This window comes from Hippoglossus stenolepis, chromosome 6, assembly GCF_022539355.2.
Source record: "Hippoglossus stenolepis isolate QCI-W04-F060 chromosome 6, HSTE1.2, whole genome shotgun sequence".
NCBI classification, from domain to species: Eukaryota; Metazoa; Chordata; class Actinopteri; order Pleuronectiformes; family Pleuronectidae; genus Hippoglossus; species Hippoglossus stenolepis.
This window is the reverse complement of record NC_061488.1, coordinates 719637-739636: the sequence shown is the minus strand read 5'-3', so window position 1 is coordinate 739636 and position 20000 is coordinate 719637. Positions and strand designations below refer to the sequence as shown.

The 20000-nt window shown below is 48.2% G+C and overlaps 1 protein-coding gene across 2 annotated transcripts in view; it reads right to left on the bottom strand.

Moving 5' to 3' along the window:
• The window catches only part of LOC118111690 (nucleolar protein 4-like), a 95967-nt gene that overhangs the window by 25188 nt on the left and 50779 nt on the right, over positions 1–20000 (bottom strand). The gene's annotated exons all lie outside the window — the stretch shown is intronic.

Genomic DNA, 20000 nt, shown 5'->3' with positions numbered 1-20000 from the left:
TCCTTCCCACAACTCCTGTCCCACAACACACACAACACACACTCCTGTCCCACAACACACACAACCCTGTCCACAACACACACAACACACTCCTGTCCCACAACACACAACACACACCTGTCCCACAACACACACAACACACTCTCCTGTCCCACAACACACACAACACACTCCTGTCCCACAACACACACAACACACACTCCTGTCCCACAACACACACAACACACACTCCTGTCCCACAACACACTCTCCTGTCCCACAACACACACTCCTGTCCACAACACACACAACACACACAACACACACTCCTGTCCCACAACACACACAACACACACTCCTGTCCCACAACACACACTCCTGTCCCACAACACACAACACACACTCCTGTCCCACAACACACACAACACACACTCCTGTCCCACAACACACACAACACACTCTCCTGTCCCACAACACACACTCCTGTCCCAACACACACAACACACCTCCTGTCCCACAACATACACAACACACACTCCTGTCCCACAACACACACAACACACTCTCCACCCACACAACACACTTCTGTCCCACAACACACACAACACACACTCCTGTCCCACAACACACACAACACACTCTCCTGTCCCACAACACACACAACACACACTCCTGTCCCACAACACACACAACACACACTCCTGTCCCACAACACACACCACTCTCTGTCCCACAACACACACAACACACTCTCCTGTCCCACAACACACTCCTGTCCTACAACACACTCTCCTGTCCCACAACACACACAACACACTCCTGTCCCACAACACAAACACTCCTGTCCCACAACATACAACACCTCTCCTGTCCCACAACACACACCCTGTCCCACAACACACACAACACACACTCCTGTCCCACAACACACACAACACACACTCCTGTCCCACAACACATACAACACACACTCCTGTCCCACAACACATACAACACACTCTCCTGTCCCACAACACACACTCCTGTCCCACAACACACACAACACACACTCCTGTCCCACAACACACACAACACACACTCCTGTCCCACAACACACACAACACACACTCCTGCAGTGTGATAATGACACAGTGAGACACTACGAGGTTGAACTGAGTCTGAAATCTTGATTCATAAAGTCATATCAGAGTTTGAGGAATAATCCTCAGTTTCCGTGACGCCGCAGGGACAGATTCATTATGTCTCATTATCAGCAGCACAGTTAATCCTGGTGTCGCAATCTGAGGCTGAGCAGATCAATCTCAGTGTTTCATGAGATGTAATCCTCTCCGCCACCCCCTGTCACTCATAGGCTGAAACACACACACACACACACACACAGACACACACACACACACACACACACAGTGGACATCTGCAGATCCGCAGTCACAACAACTCGGTCATTTAAAAGTTTGACACACAGACTGAAAGAGGAAGTGAGAAATATAAACTTTACATGAAACATGAACTTTAGAAAAACTGATTCATTATAATCTGATGTTCTGAGGACATTTGATGAGAATCTGTCATTTACACTCAGGGTTTGTAATTCAATACTCCCACACACACACAGAGAGACACACACACACACAGACACACACACACACACACACGCGCTCCGACAGCACAGTAACTGTTCAACCCATCTACACACAAAATACTCAATAGTAGATTTTCTAGATACTGAACATGAGGATCACAGATTGTTACAGGCCCTGGAGACACACAACAACTAGAGAGACGCACAATGTCCCAAAAACAAGTGTAAATACTAAAGAGATGCAGAACAACCACGGGGACACAAAACAAAGACACACAAAATGACTCATATCTGTTTGGGTCTCTTTGTGTGAGGTCGTTAGAGACAGAGGCTGAAGAGAGGAGCTGCAGCAGTGGACAGTATGAGGAGTGTGTGTGTGTGTGTGTGTGTGTGTGTGTGTGTGTGTGTGTGTGTGTGTGTGTGTGTTCATGGCGATGAAGGAACATGTCACCCGGTCCAACAGTGGAGCTCAGTGATGACAAACAATGGAGCTCTATGGTGAAGACGAGCACGTTGCAGTGAGACAGTGAGATGTCCTCAGATGTTTACACTTTTCCTCTGAAGCAGAAGTTTATCACATCTGAAATATATTTAAAAACCAGACACAGTGTTAGTGGTCAGAGGAGGAGGAGGAGGAGAGGAGGGGAGGAGGAGGGGGAGGGGGGGGAGGAGGAGGAGGAGGAGGAGGAGGAGGAGGAGGAGAGGAGGAGGAGGAGGAGGGAGGGAGGAGGAGGAGAGGGAGGAGAGGAGGAGGAGGAGGGAGGGAGGAGGAGGAGGAGGGAGGAGGGGAGGAGGAGGAGGAGGAGAGGAGGAGGAGAGGAGGAGGAGGAGAGGAGGAGGAGGACACTAACACACAGAGACGTTAAGGGAGAAAGGGAAGTGATGCAGAGGGGGCGGGGCTTGGTGTGTGTTTTCTGATCTCCCAGCTAAAAGCCTTGACAGGTTGTTGTGCAGATGGAATCATGCTGATTGTTCTCTGCACATGATGCACACCATTATGTGTGGGCAAGGACACACACACACACACACACACACACACACACAGTTGCTTTTAATGTATCAACACAACAATATCTTGAAAAGAAAGTCGCCAACAGAACAAGACGACGTGATGAAGCTCAGTGATCACACTGAGCTTCATCACGTGGTCTTCATCACTGCAGTGTCACACACATGAGACTCCTCCTCTTCCTCCTCTTCCTCACATCAGCATGAAGAGTTCCCATCGTCCAGGCCTCAACTGAACTAAGCTCTCTCCTATTCCATCTGTTGCACTGAATTCTGGGATGTTGGACGACACTGCTGGGTCACATGACTGCAGCTCCTCCTGCCTCTGGCTCTGCTCCTCATTTCCTCCTCATCTCTTTCTCTTTTACCCCCCCCCCATTTTCCCTGCCTCTCTTCTTTCCTCTGCATGGTTTCTGATTCAGCTCCGTCTGTTTCCTCTTCCCTCATCTCTCTCCCTTCTCCAGGCCTCTCCTCTGCTCTTTTTCTCTCCCACCTTCCTCCCTCCTCTCCTCTCGTTCTCCCCTCTCGTTCTCCCCTCTCCTCCTCTAGTTCTCTCTCCCTCTCCTCCCTCTCCTTCTTCCCCTCTCCTCCCTCTCGCTTCTCCTCTCCTCTAGTTCTCTCTCCCTCTCCTCCCTCTCTTCCCCTCTCCTCCTCCCTCTCCTCGTTCTCCCCTCCTCCCCTCTCGTTCTCTCTCTCTCCCTCCTCCTCTCTTCTCTCCTCTCCTCCTCTCGTTCTCTCTCTCTCCCCTCTTTCTCCTCCCTCTGCTCTCTCTCCTCTCCTCCTCTCCTCTCCCCTCTGTTCTCTCTCCTCCTCTGCTTTCTCCTCTCCTCTCTTTCTCTCTCTCTCCTCCTCTTGTTCTTCTCCCTCTCCTCCCTCTGTTCTCTCCCTCCTCCCCTCTTGTTCTCCCCCCTCTTCTCCCTCCTCCTCTCGTTCTCTCTCCTCTCTCCTCCTCTCTGCTTCTCTCTCTCTCCCCTCTCCTCCCTCTTGTTCTCCTCCCCTCTCCTCCTCTTGTTCTCTCTCTCCTCTCCTCCCTCTCGTTCTCTCTCCCCTCCTCCTCTCGTTCTCTCTCTCTCCTCTCCTCTCTCTTCTCCCTCTCCTCTTCTCCTCTCCTCCCTCTCGTTCCTCTCCTCTCCTCCTCTCTTCCCCTCTCGTTCTCCCTCTCGTTCTCCCTCTCCCTCGTTTTCTCTCTCCTCTCCTCCCCTCTCGTTCTCTCTCCTCTCCTCCTCCTCTTGTTCTCTCTCTCCTCTCCTCCCCTCTCGTTCTCTCTCTCCCCTCTCCTCCCCTCTCGTTCTCTCTCTCCCCTCTCCTCCCTCTCGTTCTCTCTCTCCTCTCCCCTCTCGTTCTCCCTCTCTCCCTCCCCTCTTGTTCTCTCTCTCCCCTCTCCTCCCCTCTCGTTCTCTCTCTCCCTCCTCCCCTCCTCTCCTCCTCTCGTTCTCCCTCTCGCTTCCCTCTCTCCTTCTCGTTCTCTCTCTCCCTCTCCTCCTCTTGTTCTCTCTCCTCTCCTCCTCTCGTTCTCTCTCCTCTCCTCCTCTCGCTTTTCCTCTCGTTCTCCTCTCGTTCTCCCTCTCCTCCTCTCGTTCTCTCTCTCCCCTCTCCTCCCCTCTTGTTCTCTCTCTGTTCTCTCTCTGTTCTCTCCCTCTCCTCCTCTCGTTCTCCTCTGTTCTCTCCTCCTCTCCTCTCTGCTTCTCTCCTCTCCTCCCTCTTGCTCTCTCTCCCCTCTCGTTCTCCCCTCTCCTCTGTTCTCTCTCCTCCTCCCCTCTTGTTCTCTCTCCCTCTCTCCTCCCTCTCGTTTTCCCTCTCTCCTCTTTCTTCCTCTCCTCTCTCTCCCTCTCGTTCTCCCTCTCCTCCTCTCGTTCTCTCTTCTCTCCTCCTTCGTTTCCCCTCTCTTCTCTCTCCTCTTCTCTCCCCTCCCCTCCTCCTCTCCCTCCTCTCGTTCTCTCTCTCCCCCTCCCCTCTCCTCTCCCCTCTCTTCTCCTCTCCCTCTCTCCCTCTCCCTCTCCTCCTCTCGTTCTCTCTCTCCTCTCCCTCCTCTCTCCTCTCTCCTCTCCTCCTCTCTTTCTCCTCTCCTCCCTCTGTTCTCTCCCTCCCCTCCCCTCTCCCTCTCCTCTCCTTCTTCTCCCTCCCTCCCTCGCTCTCTCTCCTCCCTCGTTCTCTCTCTCTCCCTCTCCTCCCTCTCGTTTCTCTCCCCTCTCCTCCTCTCTCGTTTCTCCTCTCTTCTCCCTCTCCTCCTCTTGTTCTCTCTCTCCTCCTCCCTCTCGTTCTCTCTCCTCTCCTCCTCTGCTTCCCCTCTCTCCTCTCCTCCTCTTCTCTCTCTCTCTCCTCTCTCCTCTCGTTTCCTCCTCTCCTCCCCTCTCGTTCTCCTCTCTCCTCTCTGTTCTCCTCTCCTCCTCTTGTTCTCTTTCCTCTCCTCCCTCTCTCTCTCCTCTCGTTCTCTCTCTCCCTCTCCTCCTCTCTCGTTTCTCTCCTCTCCTCCCTCTCGTTTTCTCTCCTCTCTCCTCCTCTCGTTCTCTCCTCTTGTTCTCTCTCCTTCTCCTCCTCTCGTTTCTCTCTCCCCTCTCCTCCTTCGTTTCTTCCTTCTCCTCCTCTCGTTCTCTCTCTCCCCTCTCCTCCCCTCTCGTTCTCTCTCCCCTCTCCTCCTCTCGTTCTTTCCTTCCTCCCCTCTCGTTCCCTCTCGTTCTCCTCTCTCGTTTTCTCTCTCCTCTCTCCTCTTTGTTCTCTCTTCCTCTCCTCCCCTCGTTCTCTCTCTCCTCCTCCTCTCGTTCTCTCTCTCCTCCCTCTTTTTTCTCTCTCTCCCTCCTCCTCTTCCTTTCTCTTCCTCCCTCTGTTCTCTCCCTCCTCTCCTCCTCTCGTTCTCCTCTCTCCTCCTCTCTCGTTCTCCCTCTCTCTCCTCTCCTCTCTTCTCTCTCTCTCTCCTCCCCTCTTTTCTTCTTCCTCTCCTCCCTTCGTTTTCTCTTTCTCCTCTCTCTCGTTCTCCCCTCTCCCTCCTCCTCTTGTTCTCTCTCTCTCTCCTCCTCTCGTTCTCTCTCCCCTCTCCTCCTCTCGTTTCTCCCTCTCTCTCCTCTCCTCCTCTCTTGTTTCTCCCTTCTCCTCTCTCTCCTCCCTCTCTTCCTTTCGTTTCTCTCCCTCTCTCTTTGTTCTCCCTCCTCCTTCTTTTCTCCTCCTTCCTTCTTTCTTCTCTCTCTTCGTTCTCTTCCTCTCTCCTCTCTTGTTCTCTCTCTCCCTCTCTTCCTCTCTCTTTTTCTCCTCTCGTTCTCTCTCTCTCTCTCCCTCTCGTTTTCTCTCTCCTTCCTCTGTTCCTCTCCTCTCCTCCCTCTCGTTTTCTCTCTCTCCTCTCTTTCCTTTGTTTTCTCCTCTCTCCTCTCCTCCTCTGTTTCTCTCTCCCTCTTCTGCTTTCTCTCTCCTCTGCCCTTTCTGTGTCTTCTTGTGCCTCTGTGCAACCTTGAAGAAAATGGATGAGATGAGGAGGGTGGGAGAGAGAGAATGTGGCTTTTGTGTTGAAACGCTGGTTCACAATGAAGGAACAGAACATGTGCACTCCTCTGTCCTTCTCCTCTCTGTCCTTCTCCTCTCTGTCCTTCTCCTCTCTGTCCTTCTCCTCTCTGTCCATCACTGATGTTAAGTTAAGTTATTTATTCCTCCATGATCTCTTGGCGGCTTGACACGTGTGTGTGTGTGTGTGTGTGTGTGTGTGTGTGTGTGTGTGTGTGTGTGTGTGTGTGTGTGTGTGTGTCTATTAATAGAGAGTGAGGTAAGCTGCTTGTAAAGTCAGAGGCTGTAATGGTCAACACTGGCCTCATGACCTACTTTCAACACCACAGCACCCGACCATGCGACATGGTGTGTGTGTGTGTGTGTGTGTGTGTGTGTGTGTGTGTGTGTGTGTGTGTGTGTGTGTGTTTAAGACTGACGGATCAAAACCTTGTCATGACTGAGTCTGAGGTCGTTTCTCCACAACATCACAAACTGCATCAAACTATTGAAGAAGTTAAAATATGAGCTCAGTTTTTTGTGACTCTGTATTGTAGCTGTAAAGACGGGGACACTCAGGACCAGAAAACTATTCACACGTGTGTCTGTAGGTGTTGATTGGTCATGTTTGTACTTGAATTCCTCTGATTGGTTGGTCCTGCTCCATGTTGGGCAGTGAAATACCAGAGTTCCCAGTTGACCTGTAGCACCAGTGAACTGGGGACTGAGACCTGAACCTCACTTACACTGCAAACTGAAACTGTTGTAAGAAGAAGCTGCCTGAGGTTTATAATTAGTTTATGAACCTCGGAGCTGAAGATCACCAGGAGCTCCTTTCCTCTGCTCAGTCAAAGGTTCAGACGTCGTGGAGACAGAAACACCCCCCCCCTCTCCGGCAGCCACAGAGCCTCTGTGTCGACTCATGGTAAATTAGGTTTGCTCCATATTTTGGGGGTTAGCCATGAAAGATTGATGGGGAGCTGAACTCTATGTAGGCCAGTGATCTGCAGCTGTGATGTACTTTAATGTACTGGGGACAGCAGGGATCGGGATGTGTCCACTCGGGACGAGCTTTGGTTTGGAGTCAAACTCTCTTTGCTTTTCTCCTCTAATTGGTTTTCTTGTAGCTCAATAATTTACAACTATTTTCTCTTCTGTCTTTGGAGAGTCGATCCAGTCTGTTCCAATTAAAATCCTTTTCTACTTGCTCCCTCTGGCTTTTCCTCTCTTTGCTTTTGTCCTCTCTCCTCTGACACCCCCACCAGGCAGCGTCACACATCTGTACCAGAGCTAAAGGAAACTTCTGTAACGCAGGATGATTCCTGACGCTCCTCTTGACTCCACCTCTGCTGCTCGTCACCGACGCTCTCTGAGTGGAGTCCTCACGTTACTGAGCGGTCGGAAGTCGTCTGTGGTTCATACAAACCATCTCAGGGATTTGTTGCTTCCAGCTGAAATTCAATTGTTTGACTTTCTGTCAGGAGCAAACTCAAATATCTGTTGAATACTGATCAGAAAAATGTACTTTTCCTTTGTCTTGAAGGTTGAAGTAACAATTAGTGAGGCTGTGCTTCTGGTCTCAAGGCTTCAGCCGTGGCCCTGATGTCAGATCAGAATAATTTCCCAGGTGCTTCATGTCCTTGGATGAAGCGATTCTGTGATTCTGTTATTCCTCCTCTTCTGAAAACCTTCTCGTCCTCCTGTGCTCTGACAAGCCGGCGAGCTTCAGCAGCTCCTTTCAATCATTACAAAAAACCTAAACTAAATATTTCAGGTGTTCAACGTAAAGATTGATTTATCATCAATGTTTCAAGTGACCAGGAGACATTTTGTGGCTTTGGAGCAGCGACGTTCTGCCACAACTCATCTCACTGAGGTGTGGTCAGGTGTTTCTGATCAGTTTGGTCTGAATCACTTATTTGATGATATAAAAACAGGCTGAGACGTGATGATTGACAGCTGAGACGTGATGATTGACAGCTGACACTGACTCCTGACTGGTGGGACCTTGACACACGACTCTGGATGACATCAGCGTTCCTATCCACTAGATTTCGGCTTTTGTACAACACGTGTTCAACAACTGTGTAAAGTGAACCAAACTAAAAATTAAGATCTGACTCAATTTTCCACTAGGAAGAGTTTTGTCCGAGGTGAAGTCGCTGATTCAGCCTGAAGCAGCCGATCCTGCACAGGACTCGGTCCGCTCACTGACGCTGACGGTGGATCCGAGTGGATCCGAGTGGATCTGTCTCTGCAGAGCAGCCGATCCTGCACAGGACTCGGTCCGCTCACTGACGTGTGACGTGGATCAGAGTGGATCTGTCTCTGCAGAGCAGCCGAGGCTCAGCTTCTCCTCCTCGGAGAATATGAGCAACTCTACACATCAAACCATGAAAAACAAGGAGTGGATGCTGCTGCTTCTTATTCTACGTCAGTATGTAAATCAAAGGTTGATCAGCCGGTGGATTCCTCTGACATCTCTCCTCCTCTGTTTCTCTGTTCATCATCATTCTGTTTGTGTCTCTGTCCCCCCCCCCACAATCCAGCTTCCCTCCTCTCATCATCCTGACAACACGTCTGTTCTGCACCTCCACATCTACGAGGCACTTTCCCTCACGGACAGGACGGAGCGAGGACATTTGGTTTGTGACGTTTGAATCAAAGTGAGTTTGATGGTTTGACACCAGTAAGACATCGTCAGAGCTCCGCCTCCAGTTTCCTGTTCTCTTCTAGAAGAGGACGTGAAGAGTGTTGGAAGAGCTGCGTCTTCCTCCCACAATCCTTTGCTCTGGGATCTCTTCAGCTCTAAACGGTTAAACCAGAGCTGAAACTATTATTTGAGTTACTGATTAGTCAAGTGAGCAAGTGATTCATTTTGATAACTGATTCATAATTTGAGTCATAAAGCAAAGGTTTTGATTTCCAGCTTCTCTAATTAGATGGTTTTGTGCTTTTACTTGTTATAAAGGATTATTGTACTTTGCTTTAAATAAAACAAGACATCCCAACACGACACCTGCTTCATGAACGAAATGATAAATCTCAGAAATAATAAAAACTAGAACCTCACGCAGTAGAGTCCACACCTCCACCGGGCAACAGTCTCTGTATGAAACCACGTTTAAATTCACTAGATCAAGATTTGATCTGGATCTGCACCGAATCACCAAATCACAAATCACTCCTTTCCATTGAATCACAAGAATCAATCCAATCACAATCACTGAATCACAATCACTGAATCACGAATCACCAAATCACCAAATCACTGAATCACCAATCACTGAATCACAAATCACTAAACCACCAAATCACCGAATCACCAAATCACCGAATCACCAAATCACCAAATCACTGAATCACCGAATCACCGAATCACCAAATCACCAAATCACCAAATCCTTCCAGGTCTCGTTCTGAACCGTCCAGTGGATTTTGTGTGATCTTGCTAACGAACATACGACTGAACACAGATTCAAACGTCACCTCATCTTCCTCACCAGGTTCATCTTCCTCACCAGGTTCATCTTCCTCACCAGGTTCATCTTCCTCACCAGGTTCATCTTCCTCACCAGGCTCATCTTCCTCACCAGGCTCATCTTCCTCACACTCACTTCATCACATTCTCTCCTCTTCTCCGTTTTGAAAACCACGTTTCTTCAATTTTCTTCATCCACTCGTGTATTGTGTGTGTGTGTGTGTGTGTGTGTGTGTGTGTGTGTGTGTGTGTGTGTGTATCCTGCAGCTTGCAGCAATGTCTGTGGCCTTGAGAGGTGAAAAACAATGCTGCCCCTCCCTGCCAACCTCCCACACACACACACACACACACACACACACACACACACACACACACACACTCAGCGTTAGCTTCAACTTATTGAAGCAATAACTGTCTCTCCATCACGTGCACCTCCCCCCACTCCGTGCTCTGCCTCCTCCTCCTCCCTCGAGGAGTCCTGTGTCTCCTCCAGCGTCCCTGACTCTCCCTCGTCTCCTCAGAGCTCATCCAGACTCAGTATCACAGTCACACTCCTCTCACCCCACAAGCGATGCATTTATCCCCAAACTCCCCCACTTTGATTTCTTCACCCTCTAAATCTGTATATTTGTCTTTTTGAGCCTTCATCTGAAAACCTCACGGAGCTCTAGACCGACCGGGTCTCCCCAGAACCTCCGGGTCTCCCCAGAACCTCCTGGTCTCCCCAGAACCTCCTGGTCTCCCCAGAACCTCCTGGTCGGTGCTCATCTTCCCTCCAGAGTCTCTCACTGAACCGTCCTCTGCCCTGATGTGTTCACTGTTTGATTCAAGCTGGGATGATGGAACTCAACACTTAATAATATCTAATAATTCATATTTATGTCACTGAGATGAGTCATCACAATATATTTCATGTTCTACAGGCAAAGAGAAGAGAAGAATCTTGATATAAATGCATTTTATCGTTTTGAAACTAATGTTTTAAAACTACAAAACTCAAGTTCTGAATATCAAGTCGAGACTGGAGAGGAAACCACTGCTCCTCAGTGTCTCTTTGTCTCTTGAATAATTTAGTTTTTGAACTGTTATACATTCACACGTTTGAACTCACAGAAGTTTTCATTTCTCATTCTTTGAAATGTCATTGACGAAATGATAAACTGAGTAAAACCACCGTCTGATATCTCTCACATGCAGGTCAGACGTTCTGAGTTTACTGGAGATTAATGACACGTCTTTCAGCCTCGGGTTCTTCAGTTGTGCGACTGTGTGCAACATTATTCTGCATCAAAATCTTTGCAGGAATCCAAAGATATAAATGATCAATAACAAATATCAATATCAGCGTCAGCCTCCAAAAATACACACGTTAGTCGTACACCTGCTGTATATGATCACAGCGTTTCACCTAATGGAGTCACTCAGTGGCGAGTGAAGGAGGTTTCCTTGACAACCGTGTCAGGGTTACACAGTAATATAAGACATTATATACTGTATCTGCTGGGTGAGGAAAAAACGTCCTCATAGAAACAGGATATTTCACTACAGGTCTGTTATTCTGTCAGGAGACAACAGCACACTTTCTTTCCTCTGCCTTCATAAGGAAGAAGATGAGATCGGATCTGTACAAGAAATACAGACGAATAATCCTTTTACTTCATGTGACTTCAGCCAAACTGCTTTCGGACTTTTCAGATATGAAACCAAGCAAAAGGGAAATGATAATGGGTTTGTTCAGTTTGATTTAAAGCTGCAGACGATGTTTCAGTCGTTCAATAATCTGGGAGCTCTGTGAGCGGAGCTCCATTTACATCCACCTACACACTATACACACACACGCACACACACACACACAGACACACCACACACACCACACACACAACACGAACAGACACACAACGCACACACACACACACACACACACACACACACACACACACACACACACACACACACACACACACGCTTTGAAAGTTGACTAGGATCACATTCACTTTCCTTCCTTCTCTTCACTGTGAGACAAACACATTATTCCCAAACTAATCTGGATTTATTTAACACAACAGTCACACTACAAACTACACAAACTACACACACAGTGGTTTCTCACGTGAGCACATTCAAGAACCTTCTTCACATGATAACAGCTCTTTGTGTTGATTCATGTGTAAGTCTCCTGATGGGATCATTTCTACCTGCGGAGATCCAGTGAGTTAAACTATTATTTACACCTTTTGTTGTGTTACTTGAATATAGCTCAGAAATGTGTGTCTATAATTCACGTGTCAATTAACTCAAACCTACAATTACAACTACAACTCTGATGTAGCACATGTTCTGTGAGGTGGGAATGGAAGTTTCCTGTTGAGACGACTTGACGTGTGTTGGATCTTTATTGTTGGGGGTCTGCTGCTGCAATCAGTTCAGTCAGGCCAAGGTTTATTGGGTTTTGTGGGGGTACCTTCTTCCTATCTGTCTCAACAGACAAGGCCAAGGACTGTTCATAAAACACACTGCCCACCCTCCTCCTCTGTGTGTGTGTGTGTGTGTGTGTGTGTGTGTGTGTGTGTGTGTGTGTGTCTGTGTGTGTGTCGTGTGTGTGTGTGTGTGAAGGTTAAATATTAACTGGACCACTTCTATTTAATCCTGGTCTATAATTCTGCGTCGGACCGATGCAGAACCTACACAACTGTTAGCATTTCTACTTTTGCACAAGTGTGTCACCGGATAACACGAGTTCTATGCCACTGTGTGTGTGTGTGTGTGTGTGTGTGTGTGTGTGTGTGTGTGTGTGAGAGATCAATCAACTGTGGAGTGGGGAAGGACCTGCTTTAACACACACTGACACACACACTGACACACACACACACACACAGATGAGGAGAACGAGGGTGAAGATAATAAAAATGTCTCTGATGTTGTTGTGTGTTTTCTTGGACTCAGAAAGTGACTGGTCTTCTCCTGTGGAGAGAAGAGGAAGAGGAGGAGAGGCTGAGGCAAAGTGAGGAGGAGTGAAGGTAAACACGAGGGAGGACGGACAGGAAGTGGTGAGCAGAGAATAAATAAAATGCACTAATAAGAGAAAGTGAAATTCCCTGCAGCTTTGATTTAATGAGTGAAGAGACACATCAGGAGACTCATTAAAAAATAAATCATCTGTTTACACATGTAAATGTTTTAAAAGGAGAAAATGAGATTCTCTGGACTTTCAATTCAAACGCTCAGCAGCACTCACATTATTTATTCACACACACTTCTTTTATTGTATCATATCAATGTCCACTTGTGTGTATTTATCTTAATATGTACTTTTTTAATTTAGTGACTAAAAGCTTTTACTAATTGATTGGCTCTTATTTCCACTGAATATTTCCACTGTGGCTTTTCAACATGTCATCAATAGTAATTATTTTAAATGTACAGTTCACTTACACAACCTCTTATGACTGCTGCTGCATGTACATACAGATGTGTGTATATATGTACATTTATATATATATTAGTGATAAATTCATGTTACGGCTCAGAACTCCGGGTCCGACCGGCTCCTGATTGGACGGCTGGCGTGCAGACAGAGTCAAACTACAGAATCACCGGAGGCCTCAGGTCGCTGTGTGAGCCTCTCATCCTCTAACAGCTGATCTCCTCATGTCCTGCAGACACGGATTCACAACCACAGACGAGGCTCCACCTCCGGGCTACAGACCACAGAAGGTCACCAACCACCAGAGAAGAAGAAGAGGAGGAAGAGGAAGAAGAAGAAGAAGACGAGTTAAGAGGAGCTGCTGAGTAAACAAGCTTCCTGCTGGACGTGAATCACAGAAACAAAAGCAAATATTTTCACTGATTATTAATGATTGAAACGTCTGAATGTAAAACGCAGTATAAAGCTAATATTTGGGCAGGATTTACTGTGTGTGTGTGTGTGTGTGTGTGTGTGTGTGTGTGTGTGTGTAGATGCTGATTATTCTCAGAGCTGGATGGGTTTAGGTTTTAGTAGATGAAGGGAGAAAGAGGAGATGTATGGATTAATGAAGGGATGGATGGACGGATGGATGGACGGATGGAGACGGATGGAGACGGATGGAGATGGATGGGTCAAAGTGAGTTGAAGCTTAAACATCTGGGTGGTTTGGATTGGAGGGTGAGATCCACCCCTCCGTCTCTGAAACATCTGTCTCAGCTCCAGGGCAAACACCTCCACTCTGAACCTCTGTTTCCTGCTTTTCCTCCAAACTGTCCTCCTCTCTGTGTCTTCTTAATGTCTCTCTAACCTCCGTCCTCGTCCTCCTCTCTGTGTCTTCTTAATGTCTCTCTAACCTCCGTCCTCGTCCTCCTCTCTGTGTCTTCTTAATGTCTCTCTAACCTCCGTCCTCGTCCTCCTCTCTGTGTCTTCTTAATGTCTCTCTAACCTCCGTCCTCGTCCTCCTCTCTGTGTCTTCTTAATGTCTCTCTAACAGAGGTGGACCACACTCTATTTTCACAGATGTGACTCTAATAATAACTCTTCATCTCGTGGTGGAAACAGCAGCAGATGTTTCAGCTTCTATTCAGTCAATTTGAAGACAACAGCTAAAAATCTCTATCTGACATTTGTGCTTCACGTGAGGTCAGAGAATTCACGTTCACAAAAACAATATATTGGTATTTCTCATGTTGAAAAATACCACAAATCTCCTTAGTTATTTAATTGTATTTGTGTTTCCTTTTTGTGAGATTTATTTTATATGGTCCTGTAACAGACACACAATACAACCTGTGAGTGTGGTTATTGTGGTTTACTTGATTCTTCATCACGAGCTCATTGTGCGTCCCTGTAAGGCTGCAGTGAACCAGGCTGTGTGTGAAATGTGTGTAACGTCTTGTTGGGTTTATTTCTCCCTCGTGACGACACAAACACAGATTCCTCTCCGTCCTCCGGTCCCAGCGCTGAGTGAGCTGCTCCCTCAGGTGAGGAGCTGTCGCTTTACTTTACTGCACCGCCTTCACAGGTACACCGCGTGAGAGTGTGTGAGTGTGTGTGTGTGTGTGTGAGTGTGTGTGTGTGTGTGTGGTGTGTGTGTGTGTGAGTGTGTGTGAGTGTAGTGTGTGTGTGTGAGTGTGTGTGTGTTTTATGTTCCTAAGGAGCAGACTGGCTGATAACCATGGGTACAAATTTCAGATTGGGACACATTTTATTGACGACCCTTTGGATGCTCAACTCTCCAATCCATAAAACAAGAAAACACACACTGACACTCCCAAGGTCTGAAGAACATGTCCAACACACACACACACACACACACACACACACACACACACACACACACACACACAAACCTTGAACCTTCACAGGTCGGGGGGGTGGGATGGCAGGAAGAGGGTGGAGGCTGAAGGATGTGGGGGGTGTGACAGTCTGACTGGAGGAGGGACACGGAGCCTGAAGGACACCTTGTTGTGCTCCGCTGAGGAACAACACAACGATCCCAACACGTGGGACTGTGACGTTCACACAGACACACACTTCTCCAGGGTTTGACACCAGCGTGTTTCAGGACACAGATAAGAACCTGGACCTGCTCCTTCAGACCACTGCAGCTAAGTGCTTCAGATGAATCGACCTCAGAACGCTGCACGCCACACAACACAGAGAACAACTGGTGACTGGTGGAGTCAGGGAGCTTCACTCTGCTGAGAAGGTCTGAGTCGCTCACGGCTCCAGGCCTCATTACAGCCAGGCAGGAGGCTGCTGCTGCACTACCAGTACACCAGATAATCACACACACAGACAGACACACACACACACACACACACACACACACACACACACACACACACAGGGAGAGGCTGATAACTTGCCTAACAATTTACTTACAGCGGAGAGAACATGCTGTGACTGAGCTCAACCTGTTGACATATTTATATTTGTGTGTGTGTGTGTGTGTGTGTGTGTGTGTGTGTGTGTGTGTGTGTGTGTGTGTGTGTGTGTGTGGCGCTGTATGGAGGGTTTGTAATATTAATTGCATTGCTTTTTACTTGAGTTTGAGTCTAGGGGGTGAGGTGTTAATAATAAGCCTACACCCGTGCTGAGAAAAGCATCCTCATCAAACACACACACACACACACACACACACACACACACACACACACACACACACACACACACACACACACACACGTACACATAATGTGCCGGAGCACATATAATATATAAACACACATTTAAATGCAGCTAGATGAAGTCGCCTCATGAAAAAACATATAAACATCTTTTGCTTACAAAACACACAAAGAGCACATAGACACAAACAGAGCTGCACAACATTTACACGCATTTGGTAAAAAACACACAAAACCAAAGAGCCTGACGCATGTTAATGCTGCTGTGCATTTTTAATGTTGTCTCCATTAAGTTGGCCACTGGTCCTCGAGCAGGCAGACACCACAGTGACCTGTGTGTGTGTGTGTGTGTGTGTGTGTGTGTGTGTGTGTGTGTGTGTGTGTGTGTGTGTGTGTGTGCGTCATTAGAAACACTGTTGTAAATAATGTTGACTTGATGCAGTAAATTGTGAAGCAGATGCTTTTATCCAAAGTGTGTTGAGCTGAGACGTAAACTCTGGAGCCTCGGACAGCGCTCGTGTCGTGAGCGGATCAAGACTCAAAGATAGATATGACACGATGAACGTGATCGAGATGAAAGAGGAATTAATAAAGTGAACCCACTGCTGCAGCAGGAAGCGTGCTCTCTAATCTCTGGGAAACACTGAACTAGTTTCCCTCGATGTGCCTTTAAAACATCCGAGAAGGGAAGTGCTCAGGCTGAGGTCCAGTGAAGCTGTGTGACCTGCGACAGGAGGCACCAGGGTCCAGAGGCTGGATTCACTGGAGCAGGGAACTAGACCAGCAGCAGGACAGGGAACTAACATGTTTCAATGAACCAAACACAAATACTTGAGACTCAGGGAAGTGATTGGAAATGTCAATGTCCTCAACTCAATTAGCAGAAAACTACAGACAGACAACTACAGACAGACAACTACATCTAATGATGTATTTCTGCTGCGTCGATGCCAGATGTTGTGAGGTCAACACTGATGTGTGGACAGTGACATGAACGAACCAGTCGGACCCAGACACCAGCTCCAGACCTTTAATGTCCTGGACACTGGACATAAACCAGGAGGAGCAGATTAGGAACGTACAGACAGTTCCAGTCCTCTTGGTATCAGAGGGATGTTTTCAGACCTGAGCTGGTTTGGTCCCAGTGAAATGAGTCTGTGTTCTGGCCTCCACCCATAACATCCAGTTTACTGGTGATGGAGAGGAGGATTTAATCCAGTGCTGCCTCTTCTCCTCCTTCTCTAATTCAGCTGACCTCCATCCCTCCATCAGTTCAGACCCTCTCCCTCCTCGCTGCCCCTCTTCTCTCCCCCCCCCAGCTCTGCTCTGGGTAGCAGGGGGGAGGGGGGAGGTGAGGATGATGCAGGGAGGAGGAAGGGGATCAAAGTCATCCTGTCGTTTGTTTCCCACTGCCCTACTTTCCTCTGCTGCACCGCTTTAACACATTAGACCACTGGCCTACAGCAGCAGAGAGTGGGTCTGTGTGTGTGTGTGTGTGTGTGTGTGTGTGTGTGTGGAATGTTACAGTGCATCCATACACATGGAGGCATGTGTGTGTGTGTGTGTGTGTGTGTGTGTGTGTGTGTGTGTGTGTGTGTGTGTGTGTGTGTGCCTGAGGCAGCAGGGAGGTAAACCCTGCTCTCCTCCTCGTGTCTTCATCGACTGCAGCTTGGCTGAATTCCAGTCTGTTTTCCTGACTGTTCACTTGACGGCTCCTCTGACCGACTGTTTGACTGTTTCACTGTTTCACTGTTTGACTGTTTCACTGTTTGACTGTTTCACTGTTCAAATCTCATAATATTAAAGACAATAAAAACACTTCCTGGATCCGCCCCCTGATCCGGATCCAGAATTAAATGGGTTCTTCTCTGACCACACCCTTCATACATCCTGTCTTTATAAAGTGGAGCAGCTCAGTGGACGAACTTAATTAAACACGTCAGAAAGCTAATTGTTATGGTTTTGATATAAAATCACTAAAAAAAAGATGGACGTGACGTATTTTTCTGCCTAAACTTGCAGCTGACGTGGATGAAGACAAAGCTGCAGGTCTCAGTGATCCAGATAAAACACTACATCCCGTATTTGATTCAGTTTCCTCATAATAGAGAAGATCCGGCTTACTGCAGAGAGGACACGATTTACACTGCAGACGAGGCACCGAAGAACTCAGAGTGAAACCAAGATAAAGATGTGAAACTAAGAGGAAGAGACTCAAGTGGAGGAAAGGATGAGAGATTGACCCGAAACCTTCCTGTGTCAGATAGAGTGTCTGTTAAATGATGGATGGAGATGCAGTAGATGCAGAGAAGATATTCCACTCGTCTGTTTCTCTCCTCCTGGCATCAGGCGTCACAATGTCAAGCTCAATGAGTCAGCAGATCAAAGTGCAGGCCTGGATGTGGCCTCCATCTTTCCCCCCCGCCATTTTGTTTCCATTCACTCCTCCCCTCCCCTCCTCTCTCCTGAACACATCTTCATCCTCATCTTTTCTCCCCATCCCTTCCCCTCTCCTTCCTCCACACGCACTTTCCTTCCATTTCCTCTTCACTTCATCCCTTATGAAGAGGACTTGTCCTTCATGTCCACCTCCCGACAAGCCCTCTTCATCACGAGCCCTTTCCCCCAGAACGAGAGGCTCCAGGATGGAGACTCTCAGGCCGGAGCTGCTGCGATGTGGAGCTTGTGGGGGGGGTGGGGGGCACTCCTGGAGAATGCAGACCCTTAGACCCAGAGTGATGTGGAGAGGCTCACACACACTTCTTCATACATGTGGACGCGCCTGCTCAGGAAGCTGCAGAGTGCATCATGAACCGGTTCTGATGCGAGCGCAGGCGGGTCCGGTGACCCAGCTCCTCAGACCCACTGCCGCCCAGCAGGACTTCCTTCCAAGGTCGGCTCCCGGGGCGTTGGATGAATAAACCCACAGTGACAGCTCCGGTCCAGGTCAGCCGCGCTGCAGTGCACGGATCTGCCACTAGCACTTCATTTTGCAGCTGTCGGACAGAAACCACACATCTCTCAGGAACGGCTTTCAGGAATGAAGAAAGCCGCTCGTCTCCACGGTGACGGACTGTTTGACCGACGATGGTCTGTTTTTAAATCGATCTTCTCCCGTGTTGACGACGACTCAAAGTGCTTTACGGTAACGTTGTTACCACACACACACACTCTGTGTACAGCACTTTCTCTACGAGAAGGGGACATTTTGGGATTCAGTATCTTGACACAGACTGGGATCGAACCACCTACCTTCTGGCAAGAGGATGACCGCTCTACCCCACAGCCGCCCCCCCGACTGACTCCGACCGTCTCAAGGACCAGAACACACTCAACATCAACATGACCATTCTAGATGTTAAATTAATTATTAGAAACACATTCTTATTTATGACACAATCACAAAATGCATCCGGCTACTTCAGTCACCTGCCTCCTCAAAATCAAGATGTCAGCTTCTGCAGCACGAGAGTTCACAGCTGTGGAATCGGATCGAACCATAAACACACTGAGTCCGATTCAGGTGTGAATCCAAAGCATGTTCACACACGTACATGACGCACATCACATTCTTATACAAACACCCAGTGGAGTGGAACACAGGTTCAGGCCCTTCATCTCATTGGCTTCACTTTTCAGAGCCGGAGTCTTTTTCAGATGCAAACTAGGATTAAAGGCAGCGATGAAACCTTTGAGATTCAGTTGAGCTGCTCAGGTTTTCTGTCCTGTGACCTTTGGACAGACGAGAAGACCACAGGCTGTTTTATACTTTTTAACACCGCCCGGCTCCGTCAGTCCACCAGCAGCCACACGTCTCCAGCAGCCACTCCACCATGAAAGCTCTTCACTCCAGCTGTCACCGTTAAGTTGAGTGGACGAGAGAAGAAGAAAGAAAAGGTGACAGGAGCTCTTAGAGGTGATTTACAGGCTGAGCAAGTGTGTGTGTGTGTGTGTGTGTGTGTGTGTGTGTGTGTGTGTGTGTGTGTGTGTGTGTGTGTGTGTGTGTGTGTGTGTGTGTGTGTGTGTGTGTGTGTGTGTGTGTGTGTCTGTGTGTGTGTGTGTGCTCCAGTTAGATGCTCTGACAGCTGGTTAGGAAACTCCCACCTGATATTAACTCTGAGTCCAATGGACCACGAGCTCTTTGGCTGAGTTCAAACCGGAGCAGCTTCAGAGGAGGAAGAGGAGGAAGAGGAGGAAGAGGAGGACACACACACTCCTCTTCTATATGAGGTGCAGGGAAGAGAGGGACCTTTTAATGACAAGGCCTGATACACTCTGCACCTACTGTAGTGTCACACACTCACACACACACACACACACACACTTGTGTACTCAGACTGAGTAAAGACAACATAACTCGGTCTTCGTGAACAGAACTGACGT